The 15,075-nt window shown below is 43.5% G+C and overlaps 1 long non-coding RNA gene across 1 annotated transcript in view; it reads right to left on the bottom strand.

The window, feature by feature from the left end:
* LOC119932573 overlaps positions 1 to 11,564 on the bottom strand; it is a 48,064-nt gene extending 36,500 nt beyond the window's left edge. Inside the window, exon 1 of the long non-coding RNA XR_005452339.1 lies at positions 11,470 to 11,564. This is a non-coding gene — a long non-coding RNA (uncharacterized LOC119932573). The remainder of the gene's footprint in view (positions 1 to 11,469) is intronic.
* Positions 11,565 to 15,075: the final 3,511 nt, after the last annotated feature.

Raw genomic sequence — 15,075 nt, 5'->3', positions numbered from 1 at the left:
AGCCTAGGCACAGGCCCTGTCCTACAGCCTAAGTCAGAGAGAGAACAAATATTCAATTTCCATTTTACAGATGAGGAAACTGGAGCAGTGAGAAATTAAGTGATTTGGCCAAGGTCAAAACAGGTGAGTATCAGAGTCAGAATTTAAACCCAACTCGGCCATACAGCTTCTCTTGTGTACATTTATAGATTATGCTGCTCATTATCCACTCAGATTTATGCTATTTCATCTGAGAATGAAATAGCTTTCCTTTCTGATCCTGGTTCTATTGATCCCAATATTTGTTCTACATACTGCATCCCCACTAAATTGTAAGCTTTCTGTTGCCCTTTCCCAAGTCCTTAGTTAAGTGCATGGAAGTAAATGGTGGAGGGGGAGGGAGGCAAGATGACCATTACAAATATAATGAAGTGTCACTGAAATCCCTTCCCATTCTCCTCCAGTAAGTGCCCCTGTTCTGAAAACTCTAACCCACACCAGTAAGCAAAAGCATTAAAGCTATTTCCCCTTTAAGTTGCATTCCCCACCTCTTGTTTAAAAAATCTCAAGCCAACACGTGAGAGGAAAATGTATCTACATAAGACATGCACAGGTGGCCAAAATCACATGAGTTCCCATTTTAGAGAACTAAAATACATATGCACAAGTCTGAACTCAATTCCCTTGAAATCTCTTCAACAAACCCTGCAGCTTCACACGATTCCCTAAAGCATATCTTTGTATTCAGGTGAAAAGAAGCCTAAATAAATTTTAGCACTTTCACATCTTGCTTTCACTCCTCCTCATATCATTTTTGAAATCGAGAGGAGCAACTAACACTGCCCTGGTTTTGGGAGGTTAAGTGATTAGCCCAATCACAGAGTTGGTGGCTGGGCCTAGAATTCTGGTGTCCTCATTCTCAATTTAGTGCCTCCTTTTCCATTATCTACCCCTCCTCCTTCTTCCTGACATGTGGCCCCACTGAGGTCTGCTTCAGGAAGTGTAAAATATAAACAAATGTTTTTAAGGTACCTTCATTCCTGGAGAGCTTTTAGTGCTTAACGTTTCTCACTGTGTGGGAGATGGTACGTAAAGTGCTTTTTAATCAAAATCTTCCCGTGTTCCACCAGTGTTCTTTCTCAGAGAGCACTTCTATTCGGACCTCCGTGACCACAGTTTCACCCTCAGCCTTTGTGTGTGTTGTTAGAAGCCAAGAGGGTGATAATATGGATCCTCTATAGATGCACGGCAAAAACACAAAATTGATGATTTTTAAAAGAGGGCTTTCCCCCTCCCTCCCCACACCTCTTCATCTTCTGCAAAATTAAAAATATATTTCAGGCTGAAATAAACGACAGCAAATAGCTATGTCATGGATGCACTGGTTCTACAGATAATCTAGAAGAAAAGAAAATAAATGTTTTCTAATAATAAATCATGAAAGCTCTATTGGGGTGAATTTTCAGACCAGTGTGTAGAATTGATTTTCACATTAATAGGAGTTGAGTAGTTAAACCCTGCTCATTGCGTTGCATGTTTACCAAGCAATATCTTTTATCTCTCACACCATTCTCATCTGATTTACACTTTTTTTCCTCAACTTTAACATTTTACTAGCCACCCACCTTTGCACCAGATTGCTTTTATCCAGGACTTTCAAACCGGTTAAATGATTACTAATAAACTTGCCGGCCTGTCTTCAGATACAACTCCAAACTGAGGTGGCATAATACAAATCATGAGCTAACCACAGTCACGGGATTTGTGAAAAGTCTGGGATAATATCAATCTTCCATGTAAATCTTTGCAGTCCAATTGGTGGACCAAACCATGCCCTTCCAGAAAGGGAAATATTTATGATGAAACTCACTGATTGATTCCTTTGTTTTTTGGGTTTTTTTAAGACTAGATTGCTCTGGGAAACTGACGTACCTTTAGATTCACCCTCAGAATGGGGAGTTTCATGATTAACCGAACTAGACATCGGTTCTAAACTGTAAGTTTCCCCCTCTAGACTGGAAGCTCTTTGTGGGCAGGGAATGTGCCTACCAACTCTGTTGTATCGGATTCTTCCAAGCACTTAGTACAGTGACCTACACACTGTAAGTGCTCATTGAATACCATTGATGGATTGGGCCATCTTGAGGCTGGAAAAAATGTGCTGCCCTCTCCCATTCTATATGGCATCATATGACAGTTCAGTCAAATCCTGAATTTTTAGCATATATACCTAGGGAGGAATCCACATTGCTCCAACTTGCTTCTGAGATGTTGTGTTCTCTGTAAATTACTTATTTATATTCACGTCTCTAGACTGTGAGCTCATTGTGGGCAGGGAGTGTCTCTATTGCCGTACTTTCCCAAGCGCTTAGTACACTGCTGTGCACACAGTAGGCGCTCAATACGACTGAATTGAATGACCGAACGTCTGTCTCGACTGTAAGCACGATGTGGGAGGGGAATGTGTCTGTCCTATTGTTATACTGTACTCTCCCAAGCGCTTAGTACAGTGCTCTGCATACAGAAAGCGGTCAATAAATACAATTCACTGATTAACACTGATGGGGTTTTTGACTCAGCCTGAGAGTTTTTACATTTCCAAGCTGTCTGGACGTGGTCCCCCGGACCAGCAGCACAATGTCGCCTCCACACTGATGCTTCCCCCCAGGATAACTGCCTCATCGGTTTGTTGTCCAAAACTGACCCTGCCTCTAAAGCACTCCACCGGTAGCCGCTCCCATCAGTGATGGCCATTCCCTCTTCCGGAAAGAGTCCCCATTAAGGGGTCGTCCTTTCATAAGTGAGACGCCTCTCCTATCCCTGGATGGGATTTCCTACACCATTTCTAAGCCCTATGAGCCTCCATGGTTCTCTCCCCTCTACCCTGCGTCTCCCCCTGTGTCTGATGAACCAGTGGTCTGGTATTCTAGATATGTAGTCAGCACTTAGTATGGTGCCTGTTGCCAACTTGTACTTCCCAATTGCTTAGTACAGTGCTCTGCACACAGTAAGTGCTCAATAAATACGATTGAATGAATGCCTGTTACATAGTAAGTGCATAACTGTTATTATTATCATTATTATGCTTTCTACTGGTTGCCCGGTGCAATACTGCCAACCTGACCCCTCCTTATACTTCCCTCCCGATCTGTCTGGGAAGCGGGATGGGTAGGGGAGAGAGGGGCCAGGGAGAAGATCGATGACTGATGCGATGACCCTCATTTCCCAAGACCTTCAGATATCTAGTTCAGAGCAACCTTCAGTGCCATCCCATTCAATCAATGGTATTTACTGAGCACTTACTGCGTGCAAAACACCAGACTGAGGTGCTTGAGGCACAAAGTAGATGCAATCCCCATCTTTGAAGAATTTATAGTGACGTGGATGTCACTTTTTAGATCATCATCCCACGGTGGTCCGTCTAACCCAGGTCATCCCCTCTGTTCACGAAGCCCTAGCTGACTTCATGGCAGAGTCATAAAAGAGGAAGCCAAGCTAGAAACATTACTACTCAAGGCCCAGAAGTGGAAAGTGAGTTGAAAACCCTCCCCTTCTGCGGGGAACGCTATTCAGCTGAAATCACTGGAAGGTTCTGCTTTTAGCTTTTCCACCCTGGACTCCACTCTCTCATATTTCTCCGGTCTGGAACTCCCTCCCCAACACAAATCTCCCCATAGCGCAGTTCTCTCTATATTCAAAGACCACCTAGAATCCTGCCACACCCTACCAATACATAAGCACCCTAGTTGCATCAATCCAACAGGGCCTCATAACGTTTACTTCATTCAGTGTCTCTCATACACACATGTGAATTTCACTGTCAGCAGTGTCCCCTTCAGATTCAAAGGACAACTATATGTTTCATTCCAATACTTGGCACATATGTATGTTCCATTATTTTTCCCCGATTTCATCCTGATATGATCATAATACTACCACCTGCTTTAACCCTGCTCTTCCTCCTGTTCCTGTTATCTGCAAGCGCTTTTTGGCCATCACCCCCTTTAGATCACAAACTCCTCGAGGGCAAGACGAGGCATGGCTTAGGCTGTAATCTCCCAAGTGCTTCGTGCTGCACTTAGCACAAAGAGGTTGCTTGATAAATACTACGAATGTTCCCAGAGCTCAAGGAAATCATCAATCATATTTATTGAGCGCTTACTGTGTGCAGAGCACTGTACTAAGCACTTGGGAAGTACAAGTTGGCAACATATAGAGACAGTCCCTACCCAACAGTGGGCTCACAGTCTAAAAGAAGAAGAAAGGAAATGAAGATTTGTTGCCAAATTGTACTTTCCAAGCGCTCTGCACACAGTAAGCACTCAACAAATACGACTGAGTGAATTAGGGGGCCATCCTGTCTATTCATACATAATAAGGAAGAGCTTTGCTAGCCACTTTCATCCAGGTATAGGTAGGATCTTGACATTTCCTCCACAATTCTATCTAGGACTAGTCAGTCTTACTTTGATTCTCTCTTACAGACTTTGTCTGGAGCATAAACCCAGGTTCAGGGTGGGTTAGATCAAAAAAAAAAAAAAATCAGTCTGTAGTCCCTTTCCCGTCCTTGTTTTTTAAAATCATCCTGAGGAGTCCACCCCCTCTCAGAATGGCACCTGGAGAATTTCTACCAGTTTCGGCTATAGGAGGGAGAGTCAAGCAGAGGCAAACCCATTCTATTCCTAGCTTGGACATTCCTTCCTTCATTATTATTATTACCCTTTAAGCACTTCAAATTCACCTCTCCCTTAGCCCCACAGAATTTATGTACCTAGCCATAATTTATGGTAATATCTGTCTCACCCTCTAGACTTTAAAGCTGCTAGAAGAAGCATTGCCTAGTGGAGAGAGCGGCCTTGGGAATCAGAGAACCTGGGTTCTAATCCCGGCTCTGCCACTGGTCTGCTGTGTGACCCAGGGCAAGTCACTTAACTTCCACGTATCTCAGTTTCCTTATCTGTAAAATGGGGATTAAATTCATTCACTCATTCAATCGTATTTATTGAGCACTTACTGTGTGCAGAGCACTGTACTAAGTGCTTGGGAAGTACATGTCAGTGACATATAGAGATGGTCCCTACCCAACAGCGGGTTGACAGTCTAGAAGGGGGAGACAGACAACAAAACAAAACATGTAGACAGGCGTCAAAACCGACAGAATAGTGGGCAGTAGCTAGTGAGTGAAAAGCAATCTGCTACAAGTCAAAACTCAACTGTGCTGGGCAGCAGCAGCATGGGAGAGAGTCGAGGGGGGAGACCCAAGTTTACTGAGCTGAAGAAGGCAATGGTAAACCACTTCCATTTTTTTTTGCAAGAAAACTCTATGGATACACTACCAGAATGATCGCAGATGGAGGTGAGGCGTTCTGGACGTGAGAGCGATATCTTTTGGCAATGACAGCAATGTGGCCTAGTAGAAAGAGCAAGATCCTGGAGTCAGAAGACTGGGGTTCTGTCACTTGTCTGCTGATTGACCTTGGGCAAATCACTTAACTTCTCTGTGCCCTGGTTTCCTCATCTGTAAGATGGGGATTCAGTGGCTGTTCTCCCTCCCACTTAGTGAGCCCCATGAGGGACAAGGACTGTGTCTAACCTGATTAACTTGTGTCTACCCTAGTGCTTGACACATAGAGTGCACTTAAATACCATAATAAGACGAGAAAATGGGGGAAAATTTCTGCTTTCAATACTATATTACCCTTTCCTCTTCAACCTAGGTCTATCTCTGAGCCCAGTCTGACAGGCCCCATATGGACAGTAGAAGGTTAGAAGAAATTTGAATTGTGTTCCCACTCGTTGACCTACAGCCCATTATCCTAAAGAGTCTGGAGTTCTTGAGGAGTAAACTTTAACCAGTCAAAATGGACTATAAAAAACAATACTTATAATGCTACATAAACAACCTTTTTTCTACTTTAGACCCAGAATACTGTATAGAGACAGTAATCAGCTGTAATTATTGCTTTTGAAAACTCAAGTTTTAAAATCCACAAAAAATACTTAAAAAATAAATACAGGAAGCTTCTTAAAATACATTTTCTCAAAGCAACAAAGAAAAAAATCAAGTTAGGACACTCAAGTGTTATTTGCAGCAATCACGATAAGTCAATTTTGGCTTAAGCCATGATTGTTATAAACACTCACAAAACATATTATTTACCAGATGGCAATCTTACTCAAGCAAACACATAAAACTTATGTTTCATTATTATCAAATAAGGATGAACTTGCCACTGGGATAACCTCCAGTAGTTAAACAAACACATCTCCCCATAATGAATGCTGTGGATTCTATCTTTTGATAAGCTCAGAGAGCAAAATCACCGTCTTAGCACTCGGCTACGTATCTCTTATTCTGGAGCCACATCTCACAAATGTAATGTAACGTAGATGCAGATTCCTGCTAGTGTTTTTGGATTTTCGCCACCATTATGTCGATTAAATGGAGTTGAGGGATCCTCCATTAGCATCTTCTCAACTGTAGCAAGTTTTCAAGTTAACAGCCAGCAAGTTCTGAGCTGTATTGAAAGCCAGCATTAATAGTTAAAACATTCACTCATGTGGTGAAGAATGGCATTCATCTAAGGAAAGGAAAGGCATTAAACACTTACAGCGGTGCCTGGCACACAGTAAGGGCATAACAAATACCATAATTATCACTATTGTTATCAAATAATAGTAAGTTTACTGCGCTGAAGAAGGCAACTGTAAACCACTTCTGTTTTGAGGGGCTTTTTTTTTTTTTTTTTTACCAAGAAAACTCTGTGAATGCACTACCAGAACCCCTCTCAGGGTCGCACCTGGAGAGTTTCCAGTACTCCACCAGCCTCGGCTATGGGAAGTAGAGTCAAGCAGAGGCCTAGCCATTCCATTCCTAGCTTGGGCAGTGGTTAGTGAGCAGAAGGCATTCTGCTTCCAGTTAAAACTAACCTGTGCTGGGCAGCAGTGGCATGGGCGAGAATCTAGGGCAGATACTCAAATTTACTGTGTGGAAAGAGGTAATAGTAAACCACTTCCATATTTTTAACCAAGAAAACTCAATGGATGCACTACCAGAACGATCGCAGATGGAGTTGGGGCGTTTTGGGAGAGATGTGTCCATACGTTGCTGTGGGTCGGAGAGGACTCAACAGCAAAAGACAAGACACTACCAGAATGGTTACAGAGGGAGGTGGGTAAATCTGGCAATGAGAGCACTTCTCGGCACTTCTGAAGCTAAGGTTTTTCTACTGTACGTTGCAAATCAGTCAGCTTATTCCGTTTGTCAAAACCATCAGGCCTATCTCCTCTGAGTGTAAGTTCCCTGAGGCTAGTAATGTCTCTTCTTTCTATTGTACTTCAAGTGCACAGCACCTCAAAGGCATTCAATAAATGCTATGGACTGCAAGGACTGAACAATGAAGATACTGTACTTGACTTCTGAACAATCAGTTGAAAGAGTTAAGTGAAAAGTTCTCCCAAGTGGCTAGGGTATCAAACCCTCCTTTATCCATTAAAGCTCAATAAATACTTTTGATTAATAGATATTGGAAGGATTCCGATGATGTAGTACTGCCCAGGCGATGAGGCGATCCTCATACTACCCCCAAGTGCCACTGGTTAAAATCCAGGCACAAGGCCCACTTGCCTTTCTTAACGCCCCTAAAAAATAAATCTCTCATTTCTCTCTATTCAATTGCACTGCCCGTTAAAGACTCCAGTTCAAAAATCTTTGTCTGCTCCTTATGAGAAGCAGCATGACCTAGTGGATACAGCACAGGCTTTGGAGTCAGAAGGTCACGGATCCTAATTCCAGCTCCGTCACTCTGGGCAAGTCACCTCAGTGACCTCACCTGTAAAATGGGGATTGAGACTGTGAGCCCCACATGGGGCAGGGACCGTGTCCAACCTGATTTGCTTGTATCCACCCCAGAGTGTATTGTGCCTGCTACATAGTAAGCACTTAAATACCAACATTAGTATTAGTAGTACTAGTTTTGAATCAAAGAAATACTAAGCATGAAACTGCTGCTTCAGAGGAGTAGCAGAATCCAAAGACATCCCAAACTGGCCTCCCAACGGCAACACTGGCCCCCATCTCTAGAGAGCCTCCGTCCGACGAACCTGATGATTTCAAACCAGAGTATTCTGGGGCCGAAAATCTGTGTGCTCGATGGCAAAAAGTAGAAAAATGAAATGATTGTATAGGAAAATTGAACTTCTCCTCACTCTCTCCTCTCTCCCGGATTGAAGTCTTAACCCGAACAGCGCTTCTCACCGCTAATGTGGCTTGAAATTTAGCAATCCACTGGAATGGACTCTCTCCAATAGACCGTTTGGAAATGTCATCTATCTGCATTTGTGCCGCCACGAGTGCTCCTCCACATCCCTGGGTTCCCCTGGCTAATAACGTGATCGTTCCCCGGCATAATGAAAGGTGTGGAGCAATGACCCTTTTAAGGGGAAAGATAACATGATCATCGCCGTTCTTATCTGTCACAATGGTACTATGCCATCTAGGGTTTCGCACTACATACACTGCGTGGAAGTTGAAGAGGACATGTTCCCAGCCTGTTCAATGCCCAAACCCAAACTCTTAAGTATCTGTAGTCACTAACGGTAGCCTCCTCTACTGTGGCATTTGTTAAGCACTGACTATGCACTAGGCGCTATTCTAAGCCCTGGGATGGAGACAAGCAATAAATACCATCGATTGAAAAGAACATAATTTTACCTCATTATTTTCACAAACTGCCAAAATACTATTTCAGAACTTATTTCCCTAAATTTGGCACCATCAGAGAATAAGTCCATAGTACTAGGCCCATTGGAAAGGACGGTCTAAACCTCAGTAGAGAACACAGGTAAACTATAACCCTCTCTTTATCCCAACTCAGTTACAAGATGAGCTTACAACTTCAGCTAAACCATAAACATCTATTTCCATTTGATGTCGTTCATTAGTGGAGTGATCTGTTAAAGGAAAATTAAAATGACATCTTCTACCCATGTTGAATTCTGATAGCTATTAATCAATATGCTGTAATGGTACTTCCAGAGAGAAAAACAGTGAACCAGGACAATTCTACCCACCCCTTTGACATTTCCTGAGCTCCACTGGCTGCTGACGTCCAGGCCTTCCTCTCTCTCTGACTAATGGGATGTTTATTCATCTGACATGGATGTTCCTCAGAAAGGCAGGTCAGTCTGTGCTGCAGATTTACTGAGAGGCAATACCATACTCAATCCATTACCCTAGAACATGAGTCTACTGCTTGAGAAACCCTCCTGAATTTGGTAGAAGGCAGGGGGGAGATGCTAAAAATATTAGGTCCTATGGTCTAATGGAAAGAGCATGGGACTAGGAGTCAGAGAGAATAATAATAATAATTGGGGTATTTGTCAAGTACCTAGTCTGGGCCGGATATGGCACTAAGCACCGGTACCAAACACAAGCGAGTCAGGTTGGACACGGTCCCTGTCCCATATGGGGCTCAAAGTCTTAATCCTCACTTTACAGATGAGGTAACTGAGGCAGAGAATAATAATGATAATAATAATAATAATAATAATAATAATGGCATTTGTTAAGTGCTTACTATGTGCCAAGCACTGTTCTGAGCACTTAGGGTAATCAGGTTGTCCCACATGGGCTCACAGTCTTAATCCCCATTTTACAGATGAGTTAACTGAGGCACAGAGAAGTTAAGTGACTTGCCCCAGGTCACACAGCTGACAAGTGGCAGAGCCTGAATTAGAACCCATGACCTCTGACTCCCAAACCCGTGCTCTTTCCACTGAGCCATGCTGCTTCTAAGTGATTCACACAAGGTCACAAGGCAGACACAAGGTCACAAGGCAGAGCAGTGGCAGAGCCGGAATTAGAACCCAGGTCCTTCCGACTCCTAGAGTCGGGCTCTAGTCACTAGAGCAAGCTGCTTCTCAGATCTGGGCTCTAGATTCTAAACTTATTTTGGGCAGGGAATGCGTTCACTGATTCAGTTGCATCGTTCTCTCCCAAGTGCTTAATGATAGCATTTATTAAGCACTTACTATGTGCAAAGCACTGTTCTAAGCGCTGGGGAGATTACAAGGTGATCAGGTTGTCCCATGGGGGGCTCACAGTCTTCATCCCCATTTTACAGATGAGGGAACTGAGGCCCAGAGAAGTGAAGTGACTTGCCCAAAGTCACACAGCTGACAATTGGCGGAGCTGGGATTTGAACCCATGACCTCTGACTCCAAAGCCCGGGCTCTTTCCAATGAGCCACGCTGCTTCTCTGCTTAGTACAGTGCTCTGCACCTAGTAAGAGCTCAAATACCACTGATTGATGGGTAGGTGTGATCTTGTCACCCACCAACTGTGTGACCTGGTTAAGGCACTCAACTTCTGTGACTCAGTTTTCTCGTCTGTAAAATGGGAATAAAACACCTGCCCCGTCTCCCTCCCTCCTACACCATGAACCTCTCGTGGGACATGAACGGTGTCTGATCTGTTTATATCTACCTCAGACTGGGCAGGTAGTACTTAGTAAATAGCATCATTCATTCCATCATATTTATTGAGCGCTTACTGTGTGCAGAGCACTGGACCAAGCGCTTGGGAAGTACAAGTTGGCAACATCTAGAGACGGTCCCTACCCAACAGCGGGCTCACAGTCTAGAAGGGGGAGACAGAGAACAAAACAAAACATATTAACAAAATAAAATAAATAGAATATGTACAAATAAAATAGAGTAATAAATACGTATTAACTTATAAACATATATACAGGTGCTGTGGGGAGGGGAAGGAGGTAAGGCGGGGGGATGGGGAGGGGGAGGGGAAGGAGAGGACTCAGTCTGGGAAGACCTCCTGGAGGAGGTGAGCTCTCAGTAGGGCCTTGAAAGGAGGAAGAGAGCTAGCCTGGCGGATGTGAGGAGGGAGGGCATTCCAGGCCAGGGGGATGACGTGGGCCGGGGGTCGACGGCGGGACAGCCGAGAACGAGGCACAGTGAGGAGATTAGCATCATTATTAAATTGTTAATTTTGGACCTCAAATATAGTCAGTGGAATTGAAATTAGACCCTCAAGCATGAACATTTAACAAAGCCCCTAAAAAAAAACAAAAACAAAAAAACCCCATCAGACTCTGCCCATCGTGATGCCGGACTCTTGCTTTGTTCTAAAATGAGCCATTGTGTTGAGAGGCAAGGTTGGAGGAGTGACCACGGTGCTAGCGGTTTGCACCGGTTGCTCCCTCGCTCTTCCCGGTTTGTCATGCTCCTGCCAGGATACAGAGGGCACCGGGCGAGGAGCAGCTCATTGCAATGGTGACCATCACACGGGATCTACTTCCAGCCCAGATGAGTGGAGCCGAGTGCCAGGGACATGCCAAGTGCCACGACTCGGGAGGCAGGTGCCAAGGCAGCCGCCGCAGTGTTCCCTACCACTGTTAGCCAGTTATTTTTCAGGATTCCTCCTGGATCCATAGTGATTCTCCACCACTTTTGCAATGGTTCTAAACTTACCCACATTCCAATTCTAGGCGATGGTGCACATCTCCAGATTTGAGTCGCAGCATGGGCCTGGGATTTGGAAGTTCATGGGTTCTAGTTCCAGCTCCGCCACTTGTCTGCTGCGTGATCTTGGGCCCAACGCTTCGCTTCTCTGCCCCCCAGTTACCTCATCTGTAAAATGGAGATTAAAACTGTGAGCTCTATGTGGGGCAGGGACTGTGTCCAACCTGATTAACTTACAACTACCTCAGTGCTTAGAACAGTGCCTGGCATGTAATAAGTGCTCAATGGATACCACAATTATCACTAAGACAAGTCACATGAAGCAATTTCCAAGAAATAAAGAGCACAGGACTAGCACAGATTTGAAACAGAATGCCCATCTTTGGCAACCATGCGATATTTGTTTCTTTTGAAAAAAAAAAACAAAAAACAGAAACAAAAAGCAAGACTCAGTTTCCCTCACCCTATGGATCATCTCCATCCAACTATCATCATTAAGCATTTGCTAGGCAACACTTAGAGAACCTCAGGGATACAAATGCTGGTCAAAATGATATGCAGTATGAGAAGCCACAGAGGCATTAACCGCGTTGTTGAATTTGGAAAGTCTTACCAGTGACGGCTCCTCACAACCGTCTGCAATAGATTCAGGTTAAAATATATCATGCATCTGTGCCTGCTTATAAATTCAGAGCCATACACATATATCTTAGTTGTTGCTAAGAAATCTATATCCAGCTTTGGAAATAAGAGAACGTAGCCAGCTCAAAGTTATTGACCAACTAGCAAAATGTAGCTCATTCAACTTCCTTAACAAATTGATCGTCACCATTAATGATCAGATCTCCTAATCATCATCTCCCTCTTCCTTCCCCAACGAATAAGGAATAAAAGAGAATGTCAACTAAGGTGCAAAGACTCTATAAAAAAGGAAGCTAACCAAGAAAGGGGGGGGGGGGGGGGGAAACAATCTTCCAAGCAGTATTAAACAGCAGAATCGTGTTTTTCTTTTCCAAATAGGATTTTTCCTACAAATATCAGAGATCTGGCACCTCTCAGAGCCTATGAACAATGAAAAAATATAATCTAGTTTCCTACTTCACACTTTACTAGAATCTTAGTAAGGAAATCACCTTGGATGACAAATTCAGTTTATCAATAAAGAATGCGCTTGTTGTGGGCAGGAAATGTGTCTACCAACTCTATTATATTGTACTTTCCCAAGTGCTTAGTACAGTGCTCTGCACACAGCAAGCAATCAGATATACCACTGATTGATCAAAGAGCCGTCACCTTTACACTCAGATGTGTACCCTTTTGGCACATGATATTCACACCACAATAAGCCCTACAGCATCTAAGTACATATCCATAAATTATTTATATTAATTTCTGTCTCCAGCTCTAGACTGTAAGCTTATTGTGGCCGGGAAATGTGTCTGCTAATTCTGTTGTACTGTAATCTCCCAAGCACTTAGTACTGTGCTCTGCAGGCAGTAAGCACTCAATAAATGTCTGATAGATCAGAAACGAATCTATGGGAGTCATCATTAAATATTGGTACTGTGTTAAGCATTGGGGTTGATTCTAGAGAACAAGTCTTTTAGACTGTGAGCCCACTGTTGGGTAGGGACTGTCTCTATATGTTGCCAACTTGTACTTCCCAAGCGCTTAGTACAGTGCTCAGTAAGCGCTCAATAAATACAAGTGATTGATTGATTGATGGAAGACAAGTCCCTATCCCAGATGAGGCTCATAATCTAAGAGAGAGTTCTGGAAAGAGAGGCGTCATTTTCTCCTCAGTTTCATAGATGAAGTGAATGAGGCCCAGAGATGTTAAGTCACTTGCCAAAAGTCACCCAGCAGGCCAGTGGCAAGACCGGGCCTAGATTTTAAGTCATTTGACTTCCAGACCCACTCGAGCTCTTCCTACTAGGCAACCCTGCCTTTCGTCCCAGAGAAAGAAGTTATTTTTGCCAAAGAACCGAACTCCAGTTTTAGCTCACCTCGTGAGCAGCTGGGGAAAATCTGAGAATCAAGATATTTAAAGCCCCCGGTTGAGTCCGTCACCCTGGTCCAGTTGCCTTTTGAGAGGTTATGAATGTGACCCACATTTCCAATGATGTCCCCAAAGTGGAGGAAGGGACAGCAGATGGAAATGGTTACGGAAGAGAATCCAATCCGTCAACGACATTGGTTGCAGAGCACTGTACTAAGCGCTTGGGAGAGTACGATACAGTTTGGAGACATTACACTGAGAAAGCAAAATCTACCTCGTACAGATTCGGTGAAACCTCCTGATCCCAGTAACTTCAGATCAGGAGGTCCCAGAAAGTTCTAGAATAAATTGTGGTATTTGTTGCCAGTTTAAAGAGTCTCCTCTCTTTTCCAGTGAGATTGTCCAGGATCTATATGCATTTCTCTTATGTGCGCATACACAAACACGATCAATATAATTTATTTTAAACAAGCAGAAGCTCCTAAAGATTTCTATTAAGATTAATTCTGTATTCATTACTCCAGCGCATCATAAAAGTTACTCCTATGAGATGTTCTCACCTAGAGAAGTTAAAGTGTTCTACTTAATGGCAATGTCTTTAACTAATATATTGCATTGATCCCATCTGAGTTTATACAGTGATTTAAATGTCATTGACATTACTATGCTGAAAATGATTAAACAGCTTTATGGATTACTGGTTGCTTCTCAAAGTAGTCCTCTTCTAATCTCCCTGCTCCCACCTTAAATAGAGAGAGGCAGTCTAATTCAATGCCAAGAGCATGGCACTTGTGTCAGAAGACCCAAGTTTAATGCCCAGTTTTAATAATAATAATTATCGTATTTGTTAAGCACTTACTTAAGGGCTGGGGTGGATACAAGAAAATCAGGTTGGACACAGTCCCTGTCCCATATGGGGCTCACAGTCTTAATCCCCATTTTACAGATGAGGTAACTGAGGCACAGAGAAGTTAAGTGACTTGCCTGAAGTCACACAGCAGACAAGTGGCAGAGCTGGAATTAGAACCCATGGCCCTCTGATTCCCAGGCCCATGCTATATCCACTATGCTATGCTGCTTCTCTTTGTTCCTGGCCTTCAGTGAGTCCTTGGGCAAGTCACTTGTACTCTCTTGGCCTCAGTTCCCCCCATCTGTATAATGGGAATGAAATAGACAGTGAGCCTCATGTGAGACAGGGACTATGTCCAACTTGATAAACTTGTATCTAATCCCCACAGTAAGCGCTTAACATGTAAAAAGGTGATTATACATTCCTCCTCTACTCTCCAAGTTCCTTGAGAACAGGGATCATATCTGCCAACTCTATTCTCTCAAGAGCTTAGAAAAATGTCTTCCATACAGTAGGTTCCTAATAATTGAAACGGATTGATTTGGAAATTGTGAAAGTTTGTTTCTCCCTCAATGTCCTATTCTTTCCTCCTAACACGAACATTCAGGATTGTCTAAGGAATAAAGTTTTCTTTTTTTTCCTGGAGGCAAATAAATTCCACAAACGGTGGGGGAAGATGCAGAAATTAGCAGCTCAGCAAGCTCGGTGACTGGGCTAGGGCCTTGCAGGCTGGCACTGTCCAACTCGGGGTGGACTGGCATTCATT

Source organism: Tachyglossus aculeatus, chromosome 9 (assembly GCF_015852505.1).
Source record: "Tachyglossus aculeatus isolate mTacAcu1 chromosome 9, mTacAcu1.pri, whole genome shotgun sequence".
NCBI lineage: Eukaryota > Metazoa > Chordata > Mammalia > Monotremata > Tachyglossidae > Tachyglossus > Tachyglossus aculeatus.
This window is presented reverse-complemented; position numbering and strand designations above follow the sequence as displayed.